Source organism: Lactuca serriola, chromosome 5 (assembly GCF_051521515.1).
Source record: "Lactuca serriola cultivar US96UC23 chromosome 5, Lser_US96UC23_V15, whole genome shotgun sequence".
Taxonomy (NCBI): Eukaryota; Viridiplantae; Streptophyta; class Magnoliopsida; order Asterales; family Asteraceae; genus Lactuca; species Lactuca serriola.
Genome location: NC_136412.1, coordinates 354,203,606 through 354,210,832, shown reverse-complemented (window position 1 = coordinate 354,210,832; position 7,227 = coordinate 354,203,606).

The following is a 7,227-nucleotide window of genomic DNA, read 5'->3' as shown; positions in this document are numbered from 1 at the left end:
AACTAAAAGTTTTTTCTAGAAGCTTTTGGATGAAATTCATTCTATATTTCTCTTTAAAAATAACATAAGTTTAGATGCAATAAAGTTCGACTTGCCCAATCTGAATAGAGAATGTCACCAAATATAATTCATTTGATTAAATTAGCAACTTTATATCAACATTATTACGTTCTCATTCTGTATAGCCAATTAAAACGTTTTTCTAGACGCTTTTGGTTGAATTTCATTACATGTTTCGATAACATAAGTTTAAAGGCTATAAATTCGATTTCCCCAATTTTGAATTCAAAAGTGGCATCAAATATAATTTATTTGCTGATATTAGCAACTTTTTATCAATTTTATTACGTTTTCATTATTTATAACTAAATAACAGTTTTTTCTAGACGCTTTTGGATGAAATTCATTCTATATTTCTCTTTAAAAATAACATAAGTTTAGACGCAATAAAGTTAGACTTGCCCAATCTAAATAGAGAAGTGTCACCAAATATAATTCATTTGATTAAATTAGCAACTTTATATCAACATTATTACGTTCTCATTCTATATAGCCAATTAAAGGGTTTTTCTAGACGGTTTTGGTCGAATTTCATTATACATTTCAATAACGCAAGTTTATAGACTATAAATTCGACTTCCCCAATTTTGAATTCAAAAGTGGCACCAAATATAATTTATTTGATTATATTACCAACTTTATATCAACTTTATTACGTTTTCATTATTTATAACTAAATAACAGTTTTTTCAAGACGCTTTTGGATGAAATTCATTCTATATTTCTCTTTAAAAATAACATAAGTTTAGATGCAATAAATTTCGACTTGCCCAATCTGAATAGAGAAGTGTCACCAAAGAAAATTCATTTGATTAAATTAGCAACTTTATATCAACATTATTACCTTCTCATTCTATATAGCCAATTAAAAGGTTTTTCTAGACGCTTTTGGTCGAATTTCATTATACATTTCGATAACGTAAGTTTAGAGACTATAAATTCGACTTCCCCAATTTTGAATTCAAAAGTGGCACCAAATATAATTTATTTGATTATATTAGCAACTTTATATCAACTTTATTACGTTTTCATCATTTATAACAAACTAACAGTTTTTTCTAGACGCTTTTGGATGAAATTCATTCTATATTTCTCTTTAAAAACAACATAAGTTTAGATACAATAAAGTTCGACTTGCCCAATCTGAATAGAGAAGTGTCACCAAATATAATTCATTTGATTAAATTAGCAACTTTATATCAACATTATTACGTTCTCATTCTATATAGCTAATTAAAACGTTTTTCTAGACGGTTTTGGTCGAATTTCATTATACATTTCGATAACCTAAGTTTAAAGGCTATAAATTTGACTTCCCCAATTTTGAATTGAAAAGTGGCAACAAATATAATTTATTTGATTATATTAGCAACTTTTTATCAACTTTATTACGTTTTCATTATTTATAACTAACTAAAAGTTTTTTCTAGAAGCTTTTGGATGAAATTCATTCTATATTTCTCTTTAAAAATAACATAAGTTTAGATGCAATAAAGTTCGACTTGCCCAATCTGAATAGAGAATGTCACCAAATATAATTCATTTGATTAAATTAGCAACTTTATATCAACATTATTACGTTCTCATTCTGTATAGCCAATTAAAACGTTTTTCTAGACGCTTTTGGTTGAATTTCATTACATGTTTCGATAACAGAAGTTTAAAGGCTATAAATTCGATTTCCCCAATTTTGAATTCAAAAGTGGCATCAAATATAATTTATTTGCTGATATTAGCAACTTTTTATCAATTTTATTACGTTTTCATTATTTATAACTAAATAACAGTTTTTTCTAGACGCTTTTGGATGAAATTCATTCTATATTTCTCTTTAAAAATAACATAAGTTTAGACGCAATAAAGTTAGACTTGCCCAATCTAAATAGAGAAGTGTCACCAAATATAATTCATTTGATTAAATTAGCAACTTTATATCAACATTATTACGTTCTCATTCTATATAGCCAATTAAAGGGTTTTTCTAGACGGTTTTGGTCGAATTTCATTATACATTTCAATAACGCAAGTTTATAGACTATAAATTCGACTTCCCCAATTTTGAATTCAAAAGTGGCACCAAATATAATTTATTTGATTATATTACCAACTTTATATCAACTTTATTACGTTTTCATTATTTATAACTAAATAACAGTTTTTTCAAGACGCTTTTGGATGAAATTCATTCTATATTTCTCTTTAAAAATAACATAAGTTTAGATGCAATAAATTTCGACTTGCCCAATCTGAATAGAGAAGTGTCACCAAAGAAAATTCATTTGATTAAATTAGCAACTTTATATCAACATTATTACCTTCTCATTCTATATAGCCAATTAAAAGGTTTTTCTAGACGCTTTTGGTCGAATTTCATTATACATTTCGATAACGTAAGTTTAGAGACTATAAATTCGACTTCCCCAATTTTGAATTCAAAAGTGGCACCAAATATAATTTATTTGATTATATTAGCAACTTTATATCAACTTTATTACGTTTTCATCATTTATAACAAACTAACAGTTTTTTCTAGACGCTTTTGGATGAAATTCATTCTATATTTCTCTTTAAAAACAACATAAGTTTAGATACAATAAAGTTCGACTTGCCCAATCTGAATAGAGAAGTGTCACCAAATATAATTCATTTGATTAAATTAGCAACTTTATATCAACATTATTACGTTCTCATTCTATATAGCTAATTAAAACGTTTTTCTAGACGGTTTTGGTCGAATTTCATTATACATTTCGATAACCTAAGTTTAAAGGCTATAAATTTGACTTCCCGAATTTTGAATTGAAAAGTGGCAACAAATATAATTTATTTGATTATATTAGCAACTTTTTATCAACTTTATTACGTTTTCATTATTTATAACTAACTAAAAGTTTTTTCTAGAAGCTTTTGGATGAAATTCATTCTATATTTCTCTTTAAAAATAACATAAGTTTAGATGCAATAAAGTTCGACTTGCCCAATCTGAATAGAGAATGTCACCAAATATAATTCATTTGATTAAATTAGCAACTTTATATCAACATTATTACGTTCTCATTCTGTATAGCCAATTAAAAGGTTTTTCTAGACGCTTTTGGTTGAATTTCATTACATGTTTCGATAACATAAGTTTAAAGGCTATAAATTCGATTTCCCCAATTTTGAATTCAAAAGTGGCATCAAATATAATTTATTTGCTGATATTAGCAACTTTTTATCAATTTTATTACGTTTTCATTATTTATAACTAAATAACAGTTTTTTCTAGACGCTTTTGGATGAAATTCATTCTATATTTCTCTTTAAAAATAACATAAGTTTAGACGCAATAAAGTTAGACTTGCCCAATCTAAATAGAGAAGTGTCACCAAATATAATTCATTTGATTAAATTAGCAACTTTATATCAACATTATTACGTTCTCATTCTATATAGCCAATTAAAGGGTTTTTCTAGACGGTTTTGGTCGAATTTCATTATACATTTCAATAACGCAAGTTTATAGACTATAAATTCGACTTCCCCAATTTTGAATTCAAAAGTGGCACCAAATATAATTTATTTGATTATATTAGCAACTTTATATCAACTTTATTACGTTTTCATTATTTATCACTAAATAACAGTTTTTTCAAGACGCTTTTGGATGAAATTCATTCTATATTTCTCTTTAAAAATAACATAAGTTTAGATGCAATAAATTTCGACTTGCCCAATCTGAATAGAGAAGTGTCACCAAAGAAAATTCATTTGATTAAATTAGCAACTTTATATCAACATTATTACCTTCTCATTCTATATAGCCAATTAAAAGGTTTTTCTAGACGCTTTTGGTCGAATTTCATTATACATTTCGATAACGTAAGTTTAGAGACTATAAATTCGACTTCCCCAATTTTGAATTAAAAAGTGGCACCAAATATAATTTATTTGATTATATTAGCAACTTTATATCAACTTTATTACGTTTTCATTATTTATAACTAAATAACAGTTTTTTCTAGATGCTTTTGGATGAAATTCATTCTATATTTCTCTTTAAAAATAACATAAGTTTAGGTGCAATAAAGTTCGACTTGCCCAATTTGAATAGATAAGTCTCACCAAATATAATTAATTTGATTAAATTAGCAACTTTATATCAACATTATTACGTTCTGATTCTATATAGCCAATTAAAACGTTTTTCTAGATGCTTTTGGTCGAATTTCATTATACATTTTGATAACGTAAGCTTAGAGGCTCTAAATTCGACTTCCCCAATTTTGAATTCAAAAGTGGCACCAAATATAATTTATTTGATTATATTAGCGACTTTTTATCAACTTTATTACGTTTTCATTATTTATAACTAACTAACAGTTTTTTCTAGACGCTTTTGGATGAAATTCATTCTATATTTCTCTTTAAAAATAACATAAGTGTATATGCAATAAAGTTCGACTTGCCCAATTTGAATAGAGAAGTCTCACCAAATATAATTCATTTGATTAAATTAGCAACTTTATATCAACATTATTACGTTCTCATTCTATATAGCCAATTAAAGGGTTTTTCTAGACGCTTTTTGTCGAATTTCATTATACATTTCGATAACGCAAGTTTAGTGACTATAAATTCGACTTCCCCAATTTTGAATTCAAAAGTGGCACCAAATATAATTTATTTGATTATATTAGCAACTTTTTATCAACTTTATTACATTTTCATTATTCATAACTAACTAACAGTTTTTTCTCGACGCTTTTGGAGGAAATTCATTCTATATTTCTCTTCTAAATAACATAAGTTTAGATGCAATAAAGTTCGACTTGCACAATTTGAATAGAGAAGTGTCACCAAATATAATTCATTTGATTAAATTAGCAACTTTATATCAACATTATTACGTTCTCATTCTATATAGCTAATTAAAACGTTTTTCTAGACGGTTTTGGTCGAATTTCATTATACATTTCGATAACCTAAGTTTAAAGGCTATAAATTTGACTTCCCCAATTTTGAATTGAAAAGTGGCAACAAATATAATTTATTTGATTATATTAGCAACTTTTTATCAACTTTATTACGTTTTCATTATTTATAACTAACTAAAAAATTTTTCTAGAAGCTTTTGGATGAAATTCATTCTATATTTCTCTTTAAAAATAACATAAGTTTAGATGCAATAAAGTTCGACTTGCCCAATCTGAATAGAGAATGTCACCAAATATAATTCATTTGATTAAATTAGCAACTTTATATCAACATTATTACGTTCTCATTCTGTATAGCCAATTAAAACGTTTTTCTAGACGCTTTTGGTTGAATTTCATTACATGTTTCGATAACATAAGTTTAAAGGCTATAAATTCGATTTCCCCAATTTTGAATTCAAAAGTGGCATCAAATATAATTTATTTGCTGATATTAGCAACTTTTTATCAATTTTATTACGTTTTCATTATTTATAACTAAATAACAGTTTTTTCTAGACGCTTTTGGATGAAATTCATTCTATATTTCTCTTTAAAAATAACATAAGTTTAGACGCAATAAAGTTAGACTTGCCCAATCTAAATAGAGAAGTGTCACCAAATATAATTCATTTGATTAAATTAGCAACTTTATATCAACATTATTACGTTCTCATTCTATATAGCCAATTAAAGGGTTTTTCTAGACGGTTTTGGTCGAATTTCATTATACATTTCAATAACGCAAGTTTATAGACTATAAATTCGACTTCCCCAATTTTGAATTCAAAAGTGGCACCAAATATAATTTATTTGATTATATTAGCAACTTTATATCAACTTTATTACGTTTTCATTATTTATAACTAAATAACAGTTTTTTCAAGACGCTTTTGGATGAAATTCATTCTATATTTCTCTTTAAAAATAACATAAGTTTAGATGCAATAAATTTCGACTTGCCCAATCTGAATAGAGAAGTGTCACCAAAGAAAATTCATTTGATTAAATTAGCAACTTTATATCAACATTATTACCTTCTCATTCTATATAGCCAATTAAAAGGTTTTTCTAGACGCTTTTGGTCGAATTTCATTATACATTTCGATAACGTAAGTTTAGAGACTATAAATTCGACTTCCCCAATTTTGAATTCAAAAGTGGCACCAAATATAATTTATTTGATTATATTAGCAACTTTATATCAACTTTATTACGTTTTCATCATTTATAACAAACTAACAGTTTTTTCTAGACGCTTTTGGATGAAATTCATTCTATATTTCTCTTTAAAAACAACATAAGTTTAGATACAATAAAGTTCGACTTGCCCAATCTGAATAGAGAAGTGTCACCAAATATAATTCATTTGATTAAATTAGCAACTTTATATCAACATTATTACGTTCTCATTCTATATAGCTAATTAAAACGTTTTTCTAGACGGTTTTGGTCGAATTTCATTATACATTTCGATAACCTAAGTTTAAAGGCTATAAATTTGACTTCCCCAATTTTGAATTGAAAAGTGGCAACAAATATAATTTATTTGATTATATTAGCAACTTTTTATCAACTTTATTACGTTTTCATTATTTATAACTAACTAAAAGTTTTTTCTAGAAGCTTTTGGATGAAATTCATTCTATATTTCTCTTTAAAAATAACATAAGTTTAGATGCAATAAAGTTCGACTTGCCCAATCTGAATAGAGAATGTCACCAAATATAATTCATTTGATTAAATTAGCAACTTTATATCAACATTATTACGTTCTCATTCTGTATAGCCAATTAAAAGGTTTTTCTAGACGCTTTTGGTTGAATTTCATTACATGTTTCGATAACATAAGTTTAAAGGCTATAAATTCGATTTCCCCAATTTTGAATTCAAAAGTGGCATCAAATAAAATTTATTTGCTGCTATTAGCAACTTTTTATCAATTTTATTACGTTTTCATTATTTATAACTAAATAACAGTTTTTTCTAGACGCTTTTGGATGAAATTCATTCTATATTTCTCTTTAAAAATAGCATAAGTTTAGACGCAATAAAGTTAGACTTGCCCAATCTAAATAGAGAAGTGTCACCAAATATAATTCATTTGATTAAATTAGCAACTTTATATCAACATTATTACGTTCTCATTCTATATAGCCAATTAAAGGGTTTTTCTAGACGGTTTTGGTCGAATTTCATTATACATTTCAAT